Source organism: Sus scrofa, chromosome 14 (assembly GCF_000003025.6).
Source record: "Sus scrofa isolate TJ Tabasco breed Duroc chromosome 14, Sscrofa11.1, whole genome shotgun sequence".
NCBI lineage: Eukaryota > Metazoa > Chordata > Mammalia > Artiodactyla > Suidae > Sus > Sus scrofa.
In genome coordinates, this window is record NC_010456.5 from 66,525,073 (window position 1) to 66,550,375 (window position 25,303).

General features: G+C 41.1%; 1 pseudogene; it reads left to right on the forward strand.

The window, feature by feature from the left end:
- Positions 17,445-17,740, forward strand: LOC110256629 (annotated as a pseudogene).

Sequence of the window (25,303 nt, forward strand, 5' to 3'; positions counted from 1 at the left end):
AACTTATTGTACTGTGCATTTTCACAGGGCTCTACAGTTTTAAAAGTACGCTTAGAATCATTATCTTATTCCATGTGTATTAATCTCTTTTTTCTCTCTTAAGTTGAGGAAACTAAGTTCAAAGAAGTGCCTTGTCCAAAGGCACAAAATTGAGAAGTAGCTAGGAAGCAGACCCAGAACTTTGACCACACAAGGCCATTTCTGTAAAACGTTGGTTAGAAAATGAAATGGCAGTGTTTGTTTCCTCCCTGTTGGTGCGATACAAATGTGAACTTAGATGATGATGAGTCACTGTGGGAACAGCAAAAGACTGAAGAGAGAAAATATGTGTTCTTTATTAGAATGATCCCACTTTGATGATAGCTAAAAGGCCAGCTCTGAGCACAAGTTCAGCCTGATCAAAACATTACATTCCTGGAGGTGTTGTTACCATCTTCATGATTTCTAATAGTCACAAGATCCTGAACTCTGAATCCCCATACCAAATTTGCCAGAGTCATATTTATTTTAACCATCTGACACAGGAATGTTGAAGTTCTGTGGCAGTAGCAAGAGATCAATTCCACAAACACTGATTGCACACACTGCCGAACTAACAATAGGCACTCGATAGATGTTAAATGAATGAATATATCCCCTGTAATTACAAGATTCCCTCCTGTCATTTTGACTGAGTCAGTTACTCCCCTCCTTCTATTGCCTCCAAAGCTACAACCTTCCCTAAAACAAATGTCTGAATCAAAGTGTAGGAGGAAGGTTAATTTGCCTTCAAAGAATGAATTGGGGATTTGCTTTAAAAATAATGCCCCTCTCTCCATGGGAAAAGCTTCAAGAGAAACAGAGAGTGTGTATACAAGAAAATGGAAAATCGAGCATGTTGTCTATTAATCTTCTCTAGGAAATTTCTTATCCCTCATATTTTACTTTTTTTCTGAGAGAAAGTCTCCCTTGATTCCATCATTTGTGCCTAGGGGTATGCTCTGGTAAAATTTTGCTGGGCTGCATACAGCACTCTCAGCAATGATACTCCTTTCTATGTTTTGCTTAACAAAAGGTGTTCATGAATCAGCTCGAAATCTCAGTTCATATTTAGATGACGCATTTTCTTCAACTGAACAACAGTCCACAGTTACAAATGCCAAACAGGAAGGGCACATCTGCGAAAAACAAGCCTCTTAAGCTGGAAGAATGAATAATGATGATGTGTGGGTTGTGCTTTCTATACGGCAAACTCTGGGAAGACCTTTCTGTGAACAGCTATCTGATCACAATTGAAGAGGCTTTGTCTTACTCACCTCCCACACTTTTTGTATAAGCAGCTCCACAGGGCAAAGGAGATGGGGAGTAAACATTCCTTGGTCATCAGAAACTCAGGTATTGATTTAGAATCTTAAAATCTTAGGGCAGAGATTCTTTTTCTCATCACTTAGAGTTTCTAGTACCAACCAAATCCTAGAGATAACTGTTTTCTTCAGGGATATGAAAGTTGTTTCCACTTTGAATTTCAAATCCCCAATAGATACTTCTTGATAATGAACCAAATACTTAAATAGAATACTGATTCAATTTGGATTTAATTAAATTTTTCTGCTTATGAAACAATTCTCTTTTCACTATTTCAGTATAGAAATCTTATAATAAATATAGGGTTTCTCATTTTTATTGGGCATAAACTTCAGTCATTTGGAAAATGCTTATTAAGTTTGCTTCTAGTTGGAAATGTCTTTGGGTGTAGGTCTGTCCGTGTCTGCATGTCTGTGTATGTGGCGTGTCTGTGTTTAACTAAATAAGCGAGTCAGCACATTTGCATATGCTTTGTTGCAATTTTTGACTCACAACATTTATAACTAACTTTCTTTAGTTTATAGATCCTTCTCTGCTACTGTCATAAAATTGCTATAATAATAAAACCTCTCCTTTCCATATGGAATTCCATTAACAGTTTGGCTGTTTCATCCATCATGAGAAGAGTTTGCTACTGAAGAAGAAGCTAACAGTATTAACCCTGGAACCTCCCACCTCCTCCCCCCATCTCCAAACTCAATTAAACCAGCATCACACCAAGACACACACAAAAAAACTGCCGCCTATTTACATAACACAATGATCGAGTAATAAATCAACATTAATCATGAATGTTGCAACAAGTCACTGAAAATGATGTTTGACCTCACCATGGACCAGACTCACCCATCCATGAACAGCATTCATATCCAACTGGGAGCAACTTCCCACTCCCAAGGACAGGGTCAAGCATCAGAGACATACAGCAGGCCGGTTTGATCTTTCCTTCTGGGTATCAGTTTCCTTTTTTCTCCATTACTTCCTCACTCTGAATCTGTCCTATCCTAGAAATGATTCTACCCAACAGTCCAATTGTCTGATTTCTTGAAAGCCCTTCTGAACCTCTATTTTCTTATGGTCTATTCCCTACTAAGGTTGAATTTAGCAACAGTGTGTATCATAGTCCTAGGCTCCCTGATTCCATTCACAATTACTCTGTTTGTAGATTGAAGGGGAAAGTTAAATTTTTTGCATTAGATTCTGGGTATTGGTTTTTGTTGTTTTGGTTTTTTTCTTAAGAAAGGGTTTATTGTTGGTTTTTGTTTGGGGGGTTTTGCTTGGTTTTTGTTTTGGGTTTTTTTGTGTGTATGGGTTTTTTTTTTTGAGGGGTGGGGGTTGTTTACTTGTTTTTTGGCTGCACCTGTGGCATATGGAAGTTCCTGTGACCCAAGCCACAGCAGTGACAGAACTGGGTCTTCAACCCGCTAAGCCACCAGGGAACTCCTGGGTAGTATTCTATGAATTACAATTCTTTAGGTCCAGGTCCTCACATCTGTTACGGTGTGAGATGCATGCCTGTTGCCTCTGCCCGTTTTCTTCTCCTATAGGTCCCCATTTATAAAACTCTTGCTGAGGTAGGTCCAACAGTAGCAGTCTCATCTTGAGGCTTGGGAGGAAGTCATAGTTCCCTATGCAGACCCCTGAGGCAACCTTGGCATCTCTCTTTTCAGTGTACATTAACTGTTTAAAGGCAGTTTTGTAAATTTCTCTTCTTCCTGAAAATGCTTGCACATGTCTCTGAGCCTTTGCACATGCTATTCATGCTTTCTACAATCCGCCCATCCTCACCCCTCACTCACATTCCCATGTCCATATGTATACCTGGGAAAGTTATTTACACCTCCAGTGTCCACATAAGGCAGCTGCCTCCCTGGGAGTCCTTCCCAGACACCCCAGGCTGCCTCTAACACTTTTCTCTGTGTCCTACTGCACTTTGTTCAGATTGTCTGTTGGAGCCCACCTCTGCTTGCATTTGTGTAAGTTTCCACTCATCACTAGATGGTAAGCTATTAGGAACCAGGGACCATATCATTTTATTTTATATTCCAGAACCTAGCCTGATGCTTCACATGAGAAGTGCTCAATAAAAAGAGATGATGGAGGAGTTCCCGTCGTGGCTCAGTGGTTAACGAATCTGACTAGGAACCATGAAGTTGCAGGTTCAATCCCTGGCCTAGCTCAGTGGGTTAAGGATCCAGCATTGCCGTGAGCTGTGGTATAGGTCGCAGATGTGGCTCAGATCCTTTGTTGCTGTGACTCTGGCGTAGACTGAAGCCGAGCTCCAATTTGACCCCTACCCTGGGAACCTCCATATACCTTGGGAGCAGCCCTAGAAAAGGCAAAAAAAGACAAGGAAAAAAAAAAAAAAAAAAGATGATGGCGTTCCCTTATGGTGCAGTGGGTTAAGGATCTGGTGTTGTCCCTGCAGTGGCCAGATCACTGCTGTAGCCTGGGTTCAATCCCTGGCCTGGGAATTTCCACATGCCTCAGATGTGATTAAAAAAAAAAACACAAACAAAAAACGATGAATGAATGAATGAGGTATAATTTGACAGGATTTTAAAAAAGGAACAACTTGGAGGATAATTGTGTTTATAATCAACTCTCCTCTGTTGAGTCAAAATTAAACTATCTTGATACAGGTGTTTATACACCAATTGGTCCTTTATTTGTTGATTGGCTTAAATCTCAGTATTAAACAAATTACAACTAATTCAGTGTTATATAGGAAAAAGAATTATTGCACACAAAAAACAGCCTGTGTTAGACATAAATTATGTATCATCATGCTGATTATTGGCTATGGTCAATGACTTGGAAGTTGAAAATGACAGAAATGTGATATTTAAATTAGTATTTTACACAGCTACGTGTTAAATATGTGCTAGTTCCCCCATGACAAACTGATTAAATAACTTAGATGATGTTTTAGCACATATCATTATACAAAAAAAATTAGAATAAACTGTAAATCATTCTGTCAACTTGTGTTTCAATGGGACAATGTATATCTTTCATAGTTATTAATATTTAGTGTCTTTAAGTAAATTAAAAAATCAAGCTTAACAAAGGTTAAAAATATCTGATGATACATAGATGATTGTAAAAGTAATATATATTAATGAAGCTTTGTATGAATGACTTTTTTTCTTTTTTGGTTAATCACTCACGGAATTATGTCAAACATATATCAAGACTTTGGCTCCTTTTTCATCCAACCTTCCGGCATTTCATTACTATAGTTACCTGATTAATGGATGCAATAATATATATGGCATGATATGATATGTTCACATTAAATTTTAATCAAATATTACTAAATTCAGAAAACATTAAGTAAATCATGACTGATGAGGCAATATTGCTGTACTGTCATATTGATGACTCTCAAACTTCACTACTGAGAGTAACAGATTAAGCACAAGAAGTGAATTTTATGAGGAAATATAAGGATCTCAACTTCCACGGTTGTGTTTTGTTAATTGCTTCACAGCCACCAGAGATGTTAGATCCATCAAGTGTCATAGATCCTGTAATTCCCCTTCTCAGTTTCAAAAATTGCTTTTATAGTGAAAGAGGGATCCATTTGTTATCCATGGGAACTTGCTGTTTTCTAATCATGATTTTTACATAAAATTTGTTGTTCTGTTTATACAGGTATCTAATGTAGTCAATTAATAGAAACTGAAAAATAGAATAGTGGTTCCCCGGGGCTGGGGCAACAGGGAATGGGGTGGTGTTGTTCAGTGGGTACAGTCAGTTTTGCAAGATGAAAAAGCTCTGAAGATCTGTTGCACAACAATGTGAATATATATATACTTTTAAACTATAGTTGATTTACAACATTGTACCAATTTCTGCTGTACAGCAAAGTGACTTAGTCATACACACATGACTAATCATGATTATATTATCATCCATCATGGTCTATCCCAGGAGATTGGTTATAATTCCCTGTGCTACATAGTAGGGTCTCATTTTATGTCCATTCTAATAGTTTGCGTCTACTAACCCCAAACTCCCAGTCCATCCCCTCATCCTCCTTAGCAAGCACAAGTCTGTTCTCTATGTCTGTATGTCCTTTCTATTTTGTAGATAAGATTCATTTGTGCCATATTTTAGATTTCACATGTAAGTGACATCATATGGTATTTGTTTGTATTTTTTGACTTACTTTACTTAGGTTGGTAATCTCTAGTTTCATCCATGTTGCTGCAAATGGCATTATTTCATTCTTTATATGGCTGAGTAGTATTCCATTGTATATATGTACCCCGTCTTAATCCATTAATCTGTTGATGGACATTGAGGTTGTTTCCTTGGCTATTGTGAATAGTGCTGCAATGAAAAATAGGGGTACATGTATCTTTTTGAATAATTATAGTTTTATCTGTATATATGCCCAGGGGTGGGATTGATGGATCATAGGCTAATTCTATTTTTAGCTTCCTGAGGAACTCCATACTGTTTTCCGTAGTGGTTGTACCAATAGTGTGTACATTGTGTACTACTGGTTGTACCAATAGTGTGTACCAGTAGTATTGAGTACACTCCCACCAGTAGTGTAGGAGGGTTCCCTTTTCTCCACACCCTCTCCAGATGTTATTTGTAGACAAATATTATTTGTTATTAATGATGGCCATTCTGACTGGCTTGAGATGGTACCTCACAATGTGAATATGTTTAATACTGTTGAGTGATACACTTGAAATAGTTAAGGTCGGAGTACCCACTGTGGCTCAGTGGTAATGAACCCAAGTAGTATCCATGAGGATGTATGTTCCATCCCTGGCCTTGCTCAGTGGGTTAAGGATACAGCCTTGCCCTGAGCTGTGGTGTAGTTCGCAGACATGGCTCAGATCCCACATAGGCCAGCAGCCGCAGCTCCGATTTGACACCTAGTCTGGGAACTTACATGTACCATAGATACAGTGCACACACACACACACACACACACACACACACACACACACAAACAATTAAGGTGGTAAATTTAGTGTTATGGATTTTTACCACAATTTTTTTAAAGTTATAATCATTGTTGCCTTTTTTGGCGTTTTTATTTTTTCTCTTATAGTTGACTTACACTGTTCTGTCGATTTATGCTATATAGCAAAGTGACCCAGTCATTCTTATCCATACATATATACATTCTTTTTCTCACACTACCCTCCATCATGTTCCATTATAAGTGACTATATATAGTTCCCTGTGCTATACAGCAGGATCTCAATGCCTATCCACTCCAAATGCAGTAGTTTGCATCTACTGACTACAAACTCTCAGTCCATCCCACTCCCTCCCTCTCCCCCTTGGCAACCACAAGACTGTTCTCCAAGTCCATGAGTTTGTTTCTTTTCTATAGAGAGGTTCATTTGTGCCATGTATTAGATTCCAGATATGTGATATCATATGGTATTTGTCTTTCTCTTTCGGACTTACTTCACTTAGTATGAGAGTCTCTAGTTCCATCCACGTTGCTGCAAATGGCATTATTTTGTTCTTTTTTATGACTGAGTAGTATTCTGTTGTATGTATATATATATATATATATATATATCATATCTTCTTAATCCATTCATCTGTTGATGGACACTTAAGTTGTTTCCATGTCTTGGCTGTTGTGAATAGTGCTGTAGTGAACATAAGGGTGCATGTATCTTTTTCAGTGAAAGATTTTGCCTGGATATATGCCCAGGAGTGGGATTACTGGGTCATATGGTAGATCTATATGTATAGTTTTCTGAGGTACCTCCATACTGTTTTCCATAGTGGTTGTACCAATTTACATTCCCACCAACAGTGTGGGAGGGATCCCTTTTCTCCACACCCTCTGTTGTTGCATTTTATTTATTTATTTATTTTGCTTTTTAGGGCCACACCCACAGCATATGGAGGTTCCCAGGCTAGGGTTCAAATTGAAGCTGTAGCCACTGGCCTGCACAACAGCCATAGCAATGTCAGATCTGAGCCATGTCTTTGACCTACACCATAGTTCACAGCAATACTGGATCCTTAACCCACTGATCAAGGCCAGGGATCAAACCTACAACCTCATTGTTCATAGTCAGATTCATTTCCGCTTCACCACGATGGGAACTCCTGTTGTTATATTTAAATAGAACTTAGAATCTAATACTGGCTCCTTCAGTCTTGCCAAGGAGGGAGGAAAATGGGAACTATCATTTGTTGGGTGACAGGTATGAAACTTGAAAGGGGTCATCAGTTGGATCCATTAAACTGCAGCTCACTTGGAGTTCCCTTTGTGGCTCAGTGGTTAACAAACATGACTAGGATCCATGAGGATGTGGGTTTGATCCCTGGCCTCACTCAGTGGGTTGAGGATCTGGCATTGCCCTGAGCTGTGGTGTAGGTTGCAGACTCGGCTCAGATTCTGTGTTGCTGTGGCTATGGTTGTAAACTGGCACCTATGGTTGTAGACTGGCTAGGGGTCTGGTTTGACCCCTAGCCTGGAACCTCCATATGCCACGGGGGTGGCCCTAAAAAAGAAAAACAAAAACAAAAACCTGTAGCTCATTTAATAAATAATGACCTTCACGAATAAACTTTGTTTGAATTGTTTTTGTAATAATTTGCATGTCCTCCAAGCATCTCATAGCCTGAACAATAAGAGGTTTACCCAAGGTGTTGTTCAGGAACTAGGGGTCAGCAGTGTGCAATTTGAGCTGAGTGGGTTGAGACTAGTTAAGACCACCAACCCTCCAACTGGGCAAGGGCAAATATCCAAGATCCAAGAGCTTTTGATGTGAGAAGGCTAAAAAGTCCACCCTAATGATGGTTCCCTCATCTTTTTCTTATTTCCAATCCCCTTTCCCTATGCTTCCCCACTCCTCAGCCTTACTCCATAAATATCCTGAAGTCTTTGCCTTCAGGGAGGTGGATATGAGATTTTTTTTCCCCTCATTTCCTCACTTGGCTGCCCTGTGAATAAGACATTCTCTGCTCCATGGGAGTTTCCCTGGTGGCATAATGGTTAAAGACTCAACGTTGTCACTGCCGTGGCTCAGTTCAATCCCTGGCTCAGGAAGTTCTGCATGCCATGGACATGCTCAAAAATAAATAAATTAATTAATTAATTAATTAAATAAAAGGCATTCTCTGCTCTATATTGCAGTGCCAAGCTGAAGTGTCAGGTACAATAGCTCTGTGCTGAGAACTCTTTTTTTTTTTCCTTATTTTTGACTGAACCCATAACGTGCAGAAATTCCTGGACCAGGAATCAAACCCTTACCATAACAGTGAGAACACCAGGTCCTTAACCTGCCACCAGGGAAATCCCTGTGCTGAGAACTCTATTCTGATATGTTAGGTGCAAGGCCTCTGCACACATCCCCATCTAAGCAAGTGAAACAAGACTAAGCACAATAGAAGAGGCTTGACTTTATCTTAATATCTAGATTCCATCTTATTTTTCCCAGGGACCCAAGTGGGCTTTGCTGGTAACAAAAACTTGGGCGCTTTGTATGTGATAGCTCATCTCACTTCCCAGCAAAGCTGCAAAGTTGTCCTCCTTCTACAGCTGTTACATATGAAGAAACACATAACTGGTGAGTGGCAAGACAGAATGTCCATCCAAAGTTGTATTCTTCTTACTTATAGCAGAGATTTCCAGCACTCATCCCCAGCTCTGCATTTTCCTGGACTCCCAGAGGAAACATGCCCCCATTCCTCTTGCTGTGGGCAGGGCCATATGACCCACACAGCTCACTTTGGGGCTCGGGCCGTGAGATGCCCTATGAGATTCTCCAGGTGCTCTTCCTCCACTGTGGCAACTCCAGCAACCATGTACTCAGGTTGTGACGGCACAAGATTGGATGTCTGAGTCACCCTTAGAAGGAAGATGCCTCAGAAAAGCTGCTTCACCTACAGCAGGCCTTTAGTAAGGGAGAAGTAAGAGAGTGTATATTAAGCTACCAGGGCTCTGAAGATTCATGTTACTTTAGGATAGTCTAGGCTGGCCGGCCTATGACATTGCTGTACACTTGAAATATAGTTGGTCAGAGTTAGTGCTATAAGCCCAAAGTTTAGTCTCTATGATCCTCAAAATTTTTTCTTCCCTTAGCCTCATTAACTGAAATCCATGTTTTATAATACCTAGCTGCCTAATTACCAAACTTCTACCCCTACCCTCTGCCCCTCCTTCTTCCTCCTCTTTCCCCTCCTCCCTCTTCTTCTTCCCCTTTGTTCTTCTCCTCCTCCTCCTTTTTTTTCTTCGCATGAAGAATAGAATATTGAGTCTCATGTTAGAACAATCTGGAATCAACTCCATTTCATTGTCCTCACAGTGACACAAAATAATATGTCCTATTCTCCAAGACCACCGTACCCCACTGGAGTTTTCCTAAAATGTTATATTCCAAATAATTTTAGGTGCTTTATAAATTAGCACCTTTTATTTTATTTTTATATATTTAATTTTTTGCTTTAGCAGTTACATATTTAAAAGTATGTTAGAAAACATCAAACCTCTGATTTCATGGATATCGTCACTTGGGACAAGGCTAAAGAATATATTTATGTTTCAAAAGTAGGTAAATATTTCTAGAAACTAATAACTATACAACAGGGCATCCAGTGTACTAGTATGGCAAAAATCCCGAAGCTGAAGACATGCTGCCAGGTTGTGCCTAGAGTCATGGAGGGAAACCTCCATGCAGAATTAGCACCTGGTATGCCAGGTGGCCAGCTACGCCTCCTTCCCACCAGCTTTTGGACAGTCTGGTGAAAAGAACACATCTTGTCTGTTTCCTGACACCACTGGGCCAAGCCAGCATGTCGTCCCTGCCCAGGGTTTTCATCCCAGCATCAGTCAGCAATTAGTGAAAGTGCAGAGGCCACCAGACAGCACTATGAATAATGTTGAAGAGCTAATCTCGGAGTTCCCGTCGTGGCACAGCGGAAACGAATCTGACCAGGAACCATGAGGTTCCGAGTTTGATCCCTCACCTTGCTCAGTGGGTTAAGGATCCGGTGCTGCTCTGAGCTGTGGTGTAGGTCAAAGATGCAGCTCGGATCTGGCTTTGCTGTGGTTAGACTCCTAACCTAGGAACCTCCATATGCCGTGGGTGTGTCCCTCAAAAGACGAAAGACAGGGAAAAAAAAGCTAATCTCAGTCTCTTTTTCTCTTCAGAGACCATGATCTCATTATCAGAAGCTAATCCCATTGTTTAACTGATCTCATAAGGTGCCCAGCTCCTTGTAGCTGATGGAGAGTGGAGATAGAGAGGTAGAAATCGGGCAGGGTTGGAGCCTCTCCTGCTCAAACATTGCTGTCATGTTTGGCCTGGGCCCCTGCCAGGTTTTTGGGAGGGGGCAAGCCATCCAGCTGCATGCACTCTGAGCACCTGGGTTCTCTGGTAAAAGGTGGTGTAAAAATGCAGAGACTGGCAGATTGATCCAGCCTCCCACGTGTTTAGGAGTTCAGCACACACTGAAATACATGGATCGCTTGCCCAATCAGGACTCCAAACCTGCATGAATGTTAGTTATTACTCACTGCCTCCATGCTGGACTCTATTTAGGTAAAGGCACCATCTTGCTTTTCTTACAATTCTCCCCATCCTTCTGCCTTTAGTTTGACCCAGGGGAGTTCACAGTACATTCTGGTTCTTATCTCCTGCAGAAGGAGTTGCAGTTTCCTCACCACCCTTGGGCACGTTGCCTCCACCCTGAGCTGGTGGATCGTCACGTAACGCCAGGCTCTCTTGGCTCGCTCTCTCTTCCTCTGGTCTACCAATAACAATACCACAAATTATCTATTCTGTGGACCTAAATCAGCAATCAGGCCCAAAATGGAGGAGGAAGAACAGAATCATGAGAATGGAATATTGATTTCCTCTCATCTAATATGATCCTGATTGTGATGATCATTGTACAACTATAAATGTAATAAATTCATTGAGGGAAAACAAATTAATAATAATACGAGCCTGGTCCAGAGTGTAGAGGACATTCCAGTTACCAGGCCCTCAGGCAGGGATGAGGGTAAGGAGATGAAGGTGTCCTATACAACCTTCATAAATTAGTACTTTTTATTTCATGTTTATCATTTATTTATTTTTATTTTAGCAGTCACATATTAGAAATTATATTAGGAAACATCAGTTTCCATTGTAACTCAGTGGGTATGAACCTGACTAGTATCCATGAGGTTCGATCCCTGGCCCCACTCAGTGGGTTAAAGGATCCAGCATTGCTTTGAGCTGTGGTGTAGGTCACAGATGCAGCTTGGATCCCATGTTGCTGTGGCTTCGGTTGCTTTTGACCCCTATTCTGGGAACTTCCATATGCCATGGGTGCAAGCCTAAGAAGACAAAAAAAAAAAAAAAAAAAAATCAAGCCTGTGATTTCATGGTTAGTATTGCTTAGGACAAGGCTAAAGAAGATCTTTGTGCTTTGTCTTTCTTTCTTTCTTTCTTTCTTTCTTTCTTTCTTTCTTTCTTTCTTTCTTTCTTTCTTCCTTTCTTTCTTTTTTTTCTTTCTCTTTTTAAGGCCACACCCATGGCATATGGAAGTTCCCAGGCTAGGGGTTGAATTGGAGCTACAGCTGCCAGCCTATGCCAGAGCCACAGGAACACAAGATCCAAGCCACATCCACAGCCTACACCATAGCTCATGGCAATTCTGGACCCTTAACCCACTGAGCAAAGCCAGGGATCGAACCTGCATCCTCATGGATACTAGTTGGGTTCATTACTGCTGAGCCACAGTGGGAACTCCATGTGTTTCTTTTGTATATACATTTTTTTTTAAATATTATTTTCCATTATGGTCTATCTCAGGAGATTGAATATTATCTGCGCTCTACAATAGGATCTTGTTGTTTATCAATTCTAAATGGGGGATCTTTTTGTTTCAAAATAAGTTGTTTTTTTTTTCTCTTTTTTGGCCATCCCAAAGCATATGAAGTTCCTGGGCCAGGGATGAGATCCCGGCCAAAGTTATGACCTGTGCCACAGCTGCATCAGTACCAGATCCTTAGCTCACTGTGCTGGGCCAGGAATCAACACCTGTGTCCCAGCACTCCCCAGTGCTCCCCAAGAGACCTCCCCATTCCATTGTGCCACAGCGGGAATGCCTAGGTTTTTAAAAACTAGTGAGTGAGGAGATCCCGTCGTGGTTCAGTGTTTAACAAACCTGACTAGTATCCATGAAGATGCGGGTTCAATCCTTGGTCTTGCTCAGTAGGTTAAGGATCCAGCCATGAGCTGTGGTGTAGGTTTCAGATGCGGCTGGCTCCAATCCTGCATTGCTGTGGCTATGGTGTAGGCCTAGCCTGGGATCCTCCATATGCCAAGGGTGCAGTCCTAAAAAACAAAAAATAAATAAATAAATAACTAGTAAGTGAACAGCAGGGCAGCCAGTGTGCACTGGCCCATTGAGTATCCACCATCACTTGTAAAAAGCATCTGTGGGCTTATCAGACACAACTTAGAATAGATTTACAAGGAGATCCTGCTGAATAGCATTGAGAACTATGTCTAGATACTCATGTTGCAACAGAACAAAGGGTGGGGGAAAATGTAATTGTAATGTATACATGTAAGGATAACCTGACCCCCTTGCTGTACAGTGGGAAAATAAAAAAAAAAAAAAAAAAAAAAAAAAAAGCATCTGTGGGCCAGAAGAGGCCATCAGTTGTGGCGGTGGCGGGAGGGGGAGGGGGGGAAGCAAGGAACATAGCAGGAAATAAAGAAAATTTTCCAAAGAGATTTTCTGAGAGTGGAAAAAAAGCACTGCTGGGGGGCCTAAAGCTGTTTTGAAGGGAGATACGTCAGCAAGGAAATTTTGAAGGTGCAGGTGAATTGGATATCAGTGTGAAGAATATGTGGCCCAAAGTGGGGAAAAAAAACAAAGTTAGACAAAGAGTTGGAGAGCTGAACCAGTTTAGACAACAGATGGAAAGCCCCCTAGGATTGGTATACCTTCTCCGGAGCTCATGTTTGGGCCTGCCAGGGCAGCCAGAACTTCTGCCCAGGCCCTTGGGGACTCTCACCCAGCACCCTGCAAGGTGGGTGGGAGCTGTTGTTGGACGTGGGTTGGGCCTCTCATTGTTGTCTCCATCTGTGCAGCAAGGCAGCCGGGAGCCAGCGAAACGTGGGCAGACATGCCAAGCAGCGCCTCGAGAACCACAGCTTCCCCTTGGCATCACACCCCTGTGATAACTGATTTATTTCCTACCTGGACTTGGGGTTACAGGTTGAACTGTGGCACCAAAGTAGTCTCATCAAAATCACAGAGACCCCAGAGGTCTAGCCTGGCCAGCAGCTCCTTCCCTTCCTGGGAAGCCTGCTTGAAATGAGTTAATTTTGAGATCATAACTGGTTCAGGGGGTTCAGGTCCACTCTTTTTTTTTTTTTTTTTCCCCTGTGGCTGCACCTATGATTCCCAGACTAAGAGTCAAATCAGAACCATAACCGTGGCCTACGCCACCGACACAACAGCACTGTATCCGAGCCACATCTGCAACGTAAGCCACAACTTGCAACAATGCCAGATCTTTAACCAACTGATCCAGGCCCGGGATTGAACTCACATCCTCATGGAGACTTGTCAGGTCCTTAACCCACTGAGCCACCAGGAGAACTCCCCAGGTCCCTTCTTAGTAGGAAAACATCAGCAGTGCTGTCCTTCAGAAGGGCAGTTCTGCTGAGAGTTAAGGAAGATACTCAGTGTATAGAAAGCAAGTATCAGGCATCCAACCTGCTATTTCTTGCTTTGACTGTGCAATTATCATGTTTCCAAGAATAAATTTTGACCTGAGGTATATCTGGATTAACTCATAATAATCCATGCACTAACCAGAACTATTATATTGGGTGCTGGCCTATTTTATATCTAAAACACTTTCAGTCCCTTGACAAATCTGCAGTTGTATCTTTGCAACTTGAAGTTTTAAATGAGTTGAAGCCAGACCCTAGACATTTAAGACTGACTGACTGATTTATTTATGGATGGATGGATGGATTTATTTATTTGGCAACCTATGGCCTAGTAAGAACACATTGATAGCCATCCATCTACGGGTTCTGCCTGATATGGTGGGAAAGAAAGAATTGTCAGGCATACCAGCGCATAGGGAATCCCTTTTGTTTAAGAAACACTTCTTCAAAGGAATTGGCATCCTTGCCTCCTTTGAGGACATCTCTGTGTGGGAGGCTCTGTCGTCTCCCTACAATGACAAAACTGAAGAGCCTGTCTTGGGTTGGTGCGTCCCTCAAAATGCACAGTCTGAGCAAAAAACACAGACACAAAGCCTGCACAGAGAAGAAGTCAGCGCTGAGCAGAGTGTGGGCTGAAGAATCCTGCCTCCTAAGGAGGTGACAGTCAAATGACGCTGGCTCATCATGTGTGTCAAAGGCAGCATTCGGCAGGTAAATAGCAATTAAGCATTTCCCGCCCACTCGCAAATTCCACGCTGGAAACACTGGTTTTGCAGGAGCCTCTTCCACTGTTGGATCCATTCATATCCAAGCTGTTTCTTAAGAAGGAAGCAAACAAACCTCTAATACATCAGACTATTTCAGAATGTTTTTAGTAGTAACCACAGGAAATCTGTAACGTTTCCCTCTTATTTCCCTGACATTTCACCACTTACTTTTGCCTTGTTTTATTTTCTGTAAAATGAGATGAAATATCAATTGTCCCACAGTTAGTACAGAGGCAGTGTACAGTGACTAAATATTTATTATAAGGAAATTTAATTGAGCAGGACCTCACTTAAGCTGGACATGTGTTCCTCCAAACTTTGCGTTATTTAACACAGCTGTTTTCAGAAACACAGAGTGAAAGTATTTTCATTTGGACAGAAAATGGAACTATATAAAATCCCACAACTAAAGGGATTCTGTGAGGCAATATCAAATAAATTTAGACTCTACATATCAAATTTAAGAAAGTTTAAATCAAGCAAAATATATATAATTAAAACAGTGATAGGGAGTTCCCTGATGGCCTAGTGGTTAGGATTCAGCACTTTCACCGCTGCAGCCTGGGGTCAATCCCTGGTCTGGGAACTGAGATCCCACATCAAGCCACTGGATGCTATGGCCAAGATGATGATGATGATGATGATGATGATAAACAGTGATAAATCTCATGTGCTAGAGAATTAAGGGAAGGAGCAAAGAATTGGAGCAATCACGGAAGATTTGTCAGTGAATGAGTAAACAATTAGGTACTGCTTTCCAATTTACCCTTAAAATGCAATACAAATAGGAGCTCCTGCTGTGGTGCAGTGGGTTAAGTATCCAACTACAGGGGCTCAGGTTGCTGCAGAGGTGCAGGTTTGATCCCTGGCCCACTTCAGTGGATTAAAGGATCTAGTGTTACCACAGCTATTGCTCAGATTAAGTGTCTGGCCTGGGAACTTCCATATGCCATGGACATGGCCATAAAAAACATATAATGCAAATAAAATTTCCAGTGAATAAAGAATGTTCTCAAGTTTGACAAATGATTCATCAACCATGCCACTTAAAATGCTGTCTTTCAATAGTTCATATCTGCTTAGTTAATATCTATATTACCCAAATGTTATGATCTATGGGAAAAGTATAGCTTTGCTTCTGTAGACTCCTATTTCGGATAATGTTACTTCTTATCACAGTAAAACAAATAATAAACAAGTCTCTCCTCTTCCAACTTCATGAGAAGTAATACCTTATGCATATCTACATAAGCAACTATCCTCTAGAGATCTGAATTATCTCATAGAGGGAGGAGGGGAGAAAGAATAGTGAAGACTAGTGATACAGTTAAATGAAACAAATTGTGGTTTGTCTGGAGTTTTGATCTACAGTCTGCCAGGAAGTGAGTGAAGAAGTCATTGGCAGGTGCTGCATTTTGGAAGAAGGCTTTTTTGCAGGCTGGGTAAGTCAGCACAGTGCAGTCTTATGTGTTGGAAGAAGTGGGGTGATTTGAGGTGTATGCCAAGGTCCTGCTGGCCATAAAAGAGCTCTTCCACAAGCCTGCAACAGCCCAGAAGTCTCCTTGACCAATCGATATTAACTGATAAGCATAACATTTATAAATAAGAAGTGTTAACACCCATTCTATACCCAACGGTTGCTGAGCACAAAAGCAAATGTGAGATGGTGTCCCTGACTTTAAGACTTAACAATGGGTCAGAGAGACAAAAATAAAGTAGAGGAGGTAATATCAAATTCATGAAGATAATATATAATTAAAATTGTGTGATAAACTTTGAAGTACTATGGAATTAAGAGAAGAAAGAAAGAACTGGACAAGTCAGGAGTTCCCATCGTGGCTCAGTGGAAACGAATCTGACTAGTAGCCATGTGGATGCAGGTCCAATCCCTGGCCTCGCTCAGTGGGTTAAGGATCCCACATTGCTGTGAGCTGTAGTGTAGGTCACAGACTTGGCTTGGATCTGGTATTGCTGTGATGTAGGCCAGAGGTTATAGCTCCGATTGGACTTGTAGCCTGGGAACTGGACCAGTCATGGAAGACTTTACCAATGAATAAGTGAATAAATGAAGGAATGGGATCTAGAATGACAGCATAGGTAAGAAGCAAGGACAGGCGATCAAGAAGTACAATGAATGGCACAGGGGCAGAGGTAAAGGTTTTCTTAGGGAAATGAGACAGGTCTGATTAGAAGAGTGCACTGAAGCAGTGGTAGAAAATAACTGGATAGAGCAGGATCTATGGGGGGCCCTCCTTTCTGGTCTATAATCCCCACCTTTATCCTTTTTTTCCCACTGTAAAGACTAAAAAAACCTTTAGAAAACCTATGAAACCTTTACCCCAGTTATACTTTATATCATCACCCTATTTATTTCCTTTGTAAGATTTATCACAGATTTCTATTTTCTTATTTTTAATATATTTACTTGTGTGCTTACTTATTTACTGTGTATTGTCCATTTTCTGCCTCGCATATAACATGTGCTCAATAAAGAATGAATGAATGGCAGTGGCGGCAGGGAGGCGAGCCAGAGTGCCAACGGGCCAGGGCCAGCGCCAAGCCTGGGTTGGGGCAACGACAGGGACTCTCGGAGGTGGGGCCGATGGGACTGGGATGGTCATGGAGATTCAGACCATTTCCCAGGGGGGACTGAAGGACATTCCCCAAGAAGGGCCAGAGGTGTGTGGTGCACTACACAGGAATGCTCCAAAATGGGAAGAAATTTGATTCATCCAGAGAAAGAAACAAACCTTTCAAGCTTCAACCTTCAACCTTCAAATAGAAAGTCATCAAGGGTTTTGAAGAGGGTGCAGCCCAGATGAGCTTGGGGCAGAGGGCGAAGCTGACCTGCACCCATGTTGTGGTGTATGTAGCAAGGGCCATCCTGGTGTCATCAGTCCTCATGCCACCCTCATCTTTGATGTAGAGCTGCTCAACCTAGAGTGAAGGCAGGAAGTAAAGCAAGGCGGCTGGAGATGTTTGTTGCTCACCCTCCTTAGCCTGCTCTGCCACTGGGATGACACCTCCGCTTGGGGCTCTTGATCAGTGTACTAACCTCACTTCCCCACTGGCATTATCCACCCTCTCTGCCCAAGTTGCTCTGTATGTGTTCCGTCACTGTTGACACACATCTTTGCTTGAGAAAACTTCAGTTGCAGATTGAAATGTTTCACGTTGTGCATTTTTCATGATGCATGTAGTGGCCAATCCTGATCACAGAACAGATTTTTTGTTGCATAATCTACACTGCCTTACTTTTTTTTTTTTCTTTTTCTTTTTCTTTTGTCTTTTTTTTAGGGCCACACCCACGGCATGTGGAGGTTCCCAAACTAGAGGTCTAATTGGAGCTACAGCTGCCGGCCTACGCCAGAGCCACAGTAGCACCAGATCCAAGCCGCATCTGCAACCTACACCACAGCTCACAGCAACGCCGGATCCTCAACTCACTGACCGAGGTCAGGTATCAAACCTGCAAGCTCTTGGTTCCTAGTCGGATTCATTTCCACTGCGCCAAGACGGGAACTCCTACCTTACCTTTACTTAAGCAAACACAGAAGGTACTTGGACATGAAATGTACGTGATATACACAGAGGGACTTGAGCCTCTTACCTTTACTGTCACTTTCTCTTTTGGAACTTCTGCTGACTTAAACAATGTCCTCTTTGGAAATAATGTGTAAAATAAAAGCTCTCTGCTTGTCAAAAAATAATAAATAAATAAATAAATGACTGGATGGAATGGATGAAGAATGAATGAATGAAAAAAATTTTTTAAAAAGAAGAGTAAATGAATGCCACACTGGGGAACACTGTTCAACATTCATGGTAGAAACAAGTTTTTCTAAGGCCTTTTCTTCTTCTCACTATCTGGGGAAGAAAAGGCCTTAGAAAAACAGGAAAGAGGGAGTTCCCTGGTGGTTTAACATCTAAGACTCGGTTGAAAATACTGAGTCCTGCTGTGGCCCAGGTTCAATCCCTGGTCTGGGAATTGAGATCCCACATTAAGCTGCTGCATGTCATAGCCAAAAAAATAACAATAATAATTAAAAAAAAAAACAGTAAAGAGTAGAATTCAGAAGAAGGGAAAACCAGGTGGGTGCACAGAAAGGGAGGGCACATCAAAAGAAGAGAGTACTTAAGGACCTATCTGTACTGAGTCCAGAAATGGTAGGATCAGAATTGCAGGGACCCCTCTTGGTGTTTCACTGCAACATGAAGAGTAGCTAGGGAGTCAGAAAGTATTTAAGAACTGGAGTTCCTGTCATGGCTCAGTGGTTAATGAACCCAACTGGTATCCATGAGGACCCAGGTTTGATCCCTGGCCTTGCGCAGTAGGTTAAGGATCCAGCATTGCCATGAGCTGTGGTATAGGTTGCAGATGAAGCTCAGACCCTGTGTTGCTATTGCTGTGGCTGTAACATAGGCCAGTGGCTTCAGCTCCTATTCGATCCCTAGCCTGGGAACCTCCATATACCATGGGTGCGGCCCTAAAAAGACAAAAAAAGAAAGTATCTAAGAATAGAAAGGTCTAAAGACTTGTGTAGTTATAAATAGAAGTCTGGAGCTAATTCTCTGTGAAGAATATATCTGCACTTTAATTAGACAATTGCAAAAGCCTCTCAGTAGTTAATTTTGTTATCTCTTCATTTATAGGATGACAGAATCTTAAGGGTGGAAAGGACATTGAGGATACTTTTAATCAGCTTTCACCCTTCAGAGAGGGTTTTTCCAAACTATTCTAAACTAAAAGCAATCTATTCTCATTGCTGGAAGTTAAAACTACTAGAATTCAGGAAGGTAAAACTACTAGAATTCACCTTCAATAATTAAATAGATTTGGAGTTCTCGTCGTGGCTCAGTGGTTAACGAATCGACTAGGAACCATGAGGTTGCGGGTTCGATCCCTGCCCTTGCTCAGTGGGTTAAGGATCTGGCATTGCTGTGAGCTGTGGTGTAGGTTGCAGAAGCAGCTCGGATCCTGTGTTGCTGTGGCTCTGGCGTAGGCCAGCAGCTACAGCTCCAATTAGACCCCTAGCCTGGGAATCTCCATATGCCGCAGGAGTGGCCCTAGTAAAGGCAAAAAGACAAAAAAAGAAATAGATTTTGTTTTCAAGAAATTCTTCTATGACTCGATACAACTTAGACTGAGGTACATGCTCATTCATGTGTCATTCTAAAACTGATTTGCAGAAGAGTTCCTTCGGTAGCACAGCAGGTTAAGAACCCAGCTAGTATCCATGAGGATGTGGGTTCAATCTGTGGCCTTGCTCAGCGGGTTAAGGATCTGGTGTTGCCATGAACTGTGGTGTAGGTCACAGATGCAGCTTGGATCTGGCATTGCTATGGCTACGGCATAGGCTGGAAGCTCCACTCTGATCAACCCCTAGCCTGGGAATTTCCATATACCATAGGCATGGCCATGTTGAATAAATAAATAAATAAATAAATAACCAAACTGACTTGCAGAGACCACACCCAGTGGGGTCCATTCTTGGAACCACCTTCAAGTACCAGTCCTTTCTCACCACAGGTTTCTGGCTTACTTCTTGTTTCGGTCTCCTCTTGTCTTTGTCCCAAATCACAACAGAAAATATGTTGAAGGACCCTGAGGCACAGAGGACAGTGTGTTTAAAATCCCATCCTTTATAGTTTAGGACAACTGGCTACTTGACCTTATATGTAACTCAAAGTGTTTGTGCCACTTAACCCACTTCCAATTTTTATGAGAACTAATGCTACCAATTTACAAAGTTCTTAATGTTGAAAGAAAAAAATTTTTCAGAGTTTTTCATTTTTTACAATTTTTTTCAAACTGTTTTCTATATGAGGAGCTATATATGAAAGGTTGAAAAAAAGTGCTTTGAAAATAAGTAAATGGATTGATATTGCTGAAAGCCATGGTTCTCATTGTGAAAGAAGGGACATACATATATAAAAGAGTAGAAGGCCAGAAAAAAATTCTGCGGACCTGTAATGGAATTGGAGATATTGGTGTGAACTATGATTTCTAAAATATTTGTATAGGGGAGTTCCCTGGTGGCTCAGCAGGTTAAGGATCTGGCATTGCCATGAGCTGTGGTGTAGGTCGCAGACACAGCTCAGATCCCGTGTTGCTGTGGCTGTGGTATAGGCCAGCAGCTATAGCTCACATTCAACACCTAGCCTAGGAACTTCCCTATGCTATGGGTGCAGCCCTAAAATAAATTAAAAACAAACAAACAAACAAACTAGTGAATAAACATGAATTAATGTGCCCATTCCAAAAATACATGGACATATGATAGTGGTGATTATAACGATTGATTGATTGACATGAAAAGTGAGTAGAATGCAGAAGACCAATAGTAGGTATAGATGTGGTGCTGTATTTAGAAAATTATCATTTTGTAACTAACATGGTTAAAATCAAACTAAGAAGGAGCTGCCAATGAATGTTAAGTCTTGGAAGAAATATTGTTGAGATACAGGACATCTGCATAGCCCTATCGTTGCAAGAGAGAGGAAAAATGTGGTCATATAATGGGAAATGAGGCAACGCTTTTTTTTTTTCCTGCTTTTTAGGGCTGCACCCACAGCATATAGAGATTCCCAGGCTAGGGGTCAAATCGGAGCTGTAGCTGCTGGTCTACACTACAGCCACATCAACGCCAGATCTGACCCGAATCTGCGACCTACACCACATCTCATGGCGAGGCCAGATCTTTAACCCACTGAGTTAGGCCAGGGATTGAACCTGAAACCTCATGGTTCCTAGTTGGATTCGTTTCCACTGTGCCATGTCAGGAACTCTTTTTTTTTTTTTTTTTTTTTTTTTTTGCTAGTCAAGCAGCACTTTGACCATGGTACCAAAATTAGTTTCACCAACAAGGGACAAATGTGTGCCCTCAGATGCCATGTCCAGGGAGGACACATCACCTGTGCAATAATCCTGATGGTAGATGCACAACCTCAATCTATTTAAAAAGAGGCATCAGACAAACATAAAATGAGGAGTGTTATACTAATTTTTTTAAAGGGATGCAAATGCATCCCTTTTAAAAAATATCATGGAAATTCCCTTTTGGCATAGCAAGTTAAGGATCCAGCATGGCTGCGGCTGTGGCATGGGTTCAATCCTGGGCCTGGGAACATCCACAGAGTGAAGCAAAAAAAAAAAAAAAAAAAAAAACCCTATATGTCAGTATCATAAAAGACAAAGGTTGTGGAATTGTTCCAGATTAATAGAGGTTAGAGAAACTTAACAACTAAATGTAATACCTAACCTGAGACTGAATCCACAGGAAAGCAAAAAATACTGTAAAATGACATTACTAAATTACAGATAAAATTTGAATATGGATATGTAAATTTAAGGTATAAATTTTAGTCATTCTTAGGAAACACATAATGAAGAATTTAGGTGTAAAGGGCAATGATGTTTGTAAGTGACATTTAAATCGTTCAAGAAAAAGGGAGAGAAAGAAACAGAAACAAAGAGGTTAGATATTGAGAAGCACAAGTGATAAAGCAAATGGCATAAGCATTATATAGATGAATCTGGATGAAAGGTCTAGGAGTGTTCCTTATAACTCTCTTTACTGTTGCAACTTTTTGTAAGTTTGGAACTATTTCCAAATAAAAAGCTTAAAAAGAAAAAGGCTTTGATAATCTGTAGCTCTCAGGACAAAGAAATAAGAGGAAATGATTCCATGTTGTATACTGTTGTCTTCTAATTATCATTGCAAATTCATTGTCTTGCTTACTTATTTGAATGTAAAATTTTTTTGAAAAGTATTTCAAGAGGAGTTCCTGCTATGGTACAACAGGATCAGCCGCAGCATCTCTGCAGCACCAGGACACGGGTTCAGTCCTGGCCTGAATAGTGGGTTAAAGGATCTGACATTTGCCACGACTGCGGTGAAGGTTACAACTGCGCTGGGATCTGATCCCTGGCAGTCCGTGGCCAGGGAGCACCAAACTCCATGTGCCACAGGGCAGGTGGCCAGGAGTCGGGTAGGGTGGGGAGAAAGAAAAGTAGTTGAAGAGCACTTATTTGAAAGTGACATTTTTAGATGTTGCTAACCCTTCCAGAGCCCTCAATATTTTATACTAAGCAGCGTGGAGCCTGGGAAACAGTCAGTACATCTGGCTTGCAACAGAAACTTCCTAGCCCAAGGTACATTGACCCCACCCACGTTTATCAGTGTCACATTCCAGATCAGTCCCTTCAAACTCTTTCCTTAGGTTTGTAGAACTATACCATCCTCCCACTTAATATAGTCTTAAAATTCTCCCTAATGGCAAACCTACAATAACAAAGCAAAACATTACTGTTTGGGGCTTACAACCTGACATCTTACAGCTATTGCAGTTTGTTTAAACTCTGTCTTTTGTGCCTACTTTAATTTTATAATACAAACTAGATTCGCATTTTTCAATAGTTATACATTTTATCTCCTATCCCCGTCCCTAAGAAATGTGCTTGCTTTAGCCACTGAGGTTTGTTTTTGTTTTGTTTTGTTTTTTCTTTTTTTAACAACTTAATTTAAATCATTTACATTGGGAGAACATTTCCCGAGTAGTCACATTATAGGAATATAAGGTTAGTATGTACCTCAGGTGAATGCAGAACATTTTTATTATTATTATTATTTTTAATGTTTAGAAAAGTTGAAGTTGGCAAGTTTGTTAAATGCCTAGAAGTATTTATTGCACAAAAGACAGATGTGGAACCTAACAATACAGTACTTTATTCTAGACAATGTAAATGTTCTGAAGAAGTGCTTTAGTACTCTTGCAAGCTGAGCTTTTTCAGTTCCAGCTGGCCCACAAGAGCAAAAATCTCCTCGAAAGCTGGTCACTGAAGACACCTAGAGGACATAGGCATAAACTACATGGGAAGGGGAAAGCAAATGCTCTGTTTAAGGAGTGTTTATTAAGGATGACTGGTAGGAGGGGAACAGTGTTGGGAATTGGGACTTTGCTACTGAACACGGGGAAATTAGATCCTCAGTACATGCCAGTATAGTTTTTCATAATGCCTTTAATATGCTACCTTAACTTCATAAAAATGTGTTAAGTGATGCTCCTGATATGATAGATAGGAATGAGTGTCATTGGCTAAAAAAGATCATTGAAAACCTCCATTGTGGTGGATAGCAGTCAAAGAAGGCAGAAAAATCTTTGCTGCACTTGTTCTGATGACTTATTGTGCTTTCCTGTTACTTAATTGCTGCCTGTACCTATGGATTATGTAAACTTTAAAAAGTTATCTTGGAGCTCCTGTTTGTGGCGCAGCAGAAACAAATCCGACCAGGAACCATGAGGTTGCAGGTTTGATCCCTGGCCTCACCCAGTGAGTTAAGGATCCTGCATTGCCGTGGCTGTGGCGTAGGTTGGCAGCTGTAGCTCCAATTGGACCCCTAGGCTGGGAACCTCCATATGCTGCAGGTTTGGCCGTAAAAAGCAAAAAAAAAAAAAAAAAGAAAGAAAGAAAGAAAACAAAAAAAACGTATCTAAGGCCATTGAAAGCTCCCCATGGGCTGACCACAAGCCCCAACTTTGTCTGTCCTTAGATAGAAAGGAGAGATAACCCATCTTATTCTCTTTGGCACATTGACCTCCCAGTATTGTCCCCAAAATTAGTAGTAGGCTTATGGAGAGAGTGCATTACTTCTTCAGGGACCTGGATTTGTACCGTCTAGGTGGGCAACGACGTGTAATTCTAGCAAATGTACCAATCTGATAAAGCTACAACCATAATGAGAACAACTATTTTTAACACAAAATTCCATGCCCCAGAGAGAAGTTTCAGTATTTCAAGCAATATTTATTACAACAAGAATGCAGGCTATGTCTAGCACTTCTTTATAATGGAATGTAACCAGGGCCCTTCCATGAAGGTAGCATTACTATTTTAAGAGAAATTTCCTTTTCCTCTGTTACGAAGGGATTAGAGTATTTATTGATCAAGGGTATTACTTCAGCAACATCTACTTTATTTGTCCCAGTTATTGATGAAACATACTTGAGCTTTTTGCCTAAATTTCTTCTCTTTTTTGGGGGGGTGGGGTGGGGTGGGGAATAGGAATCAGGGGGCAGGAAAAAGTTGCTTACCAGTGTCTGGAAGTACTTACCAATAACAAACTTGAGGATGAGGCTGCATTTTTATGTCCAGACAGGGTGTGGTTGGACATAGACTTGGAACTGGGGAAAATGTGCACTTGGCAATTTTCAATTTCTTTTTCAAGGAGGGAAACAATGAACAGACTTGTTAGTTCTACCAAAGTCAGGAGGAACATTTGTTAATACACATGGGAATAGCATTATTGGTTGATCTTTATTGAGCACCTACGTCAAACAGACAGAATTAAATGATGTGAATAATTGTGAGGTCCATACATAATGTTTCAGTCTAGGACTTGAATGATACAATTCATTTATATCCATGTAAAAAAATAAGCATAATCAAATGTTTTTGGATTGCTGATTAAGTGCAGATGCTGTTAAGAGGTTTTGAATGAAAGAGGA